Source organism: Pollicipes pollicipes, unplaced genomic scaffold, assembly GCF_011947565.3.
Source record: "Pollicipes pollicipes isolate AB1234 unplaced genomic scaffold, Ppol_2.1 Scaffold_3087;HRSCAF=3621_pilon_pilon_pilon, whole genome shotgun sequence".
NCBI classification, from domain to species: domain Eukaryota; kingdom Metazoa; phylum Arthropoda; class Thecostraca; order Pollicipedomorpha; family Pollicipedidae; genus Pollicipes; species Pollicipes pollicipes.
The window spans coordinates 28,708,131-28,709,078 of record NW_023596225.1 but is presented as its reverse complement, the minus strand read 5'-3'; positions in this window follow the sequence as shown (position 1 = coordinate 28,709,078).

The window sequence follows — 948 nt, the reverse complement described above, 5'->3', positions numbered from 1 at the left end:
CGGCAGGTCGGAAGGCAGGGGCTGACCGACTGACCTTGACACGGCCAGCTCTTCGGAAGTGGGTCCACCTCAAGTGAAGGCTGACCAGTCGGTCAGCCAGTCAGTCAGCGATGACGTTACAACTATTGACATAATTTTGTGTCGCCTCCGGGGTTATATCTCAAGCGGTAGAATGCTCGCTTTGCATGTGAGAGGTACGGGGATCGATATCCCGCAGCTCCACATCCTAGCCTTTGGTTTTCACACACCACTGGAGAGGTATCCTATCAATCCAAATGGGGATGTAGCGCTGTTACACTGTGCCCATTGGAAACCCGCCAAACGGAATACGCCAAATAAGATGAACATCGATGTCAGATGCTAGATACAGGTGCATGATAAAACGCATCAGTTGCACCCTAAAAATACAAATGGAATCCAAACGTTCAGTAGGCTGACATCAACACGTTAAAAACAACTCGTGGCCAACTGGGCAGACGCTTACTCCAGATACACGGTGCCCTTCATGCAGCCACGATACTGTTTGGAGGGCGCCTTGTCCCAATTCACAGTTATCCAATTTAGTGGCATACTGGAACTGATCTGCCCATTCTCAGGCCAGTAATTTTGAGCGCCTACATTCCGATTCGCCCTCCCATGGCGTGGTGGGTTCAAGTTGCTTTCGGCGTTCGCTAATTATATATTATAACAACTTTCGGCGCTCGCGCTCGCTCGCTGTGATCTCTGCACCAAGTACAATATGCTGTCATGAACAGCGTGACATGTATCAGAGAAAACCTGGCGACAACAGTAACAAATATATAGATGCATTTCAGCTTTAGATGCAGGAACATCACAAGATACACTTTCCGGGGTGGGAGAAGGAGGGGCTTAGACCGGCAATACTTAATCTTAAGCTGATGTGCATTCCTGCTGATCGCATGAAGTCAATTGACGACAGGTCAGGCG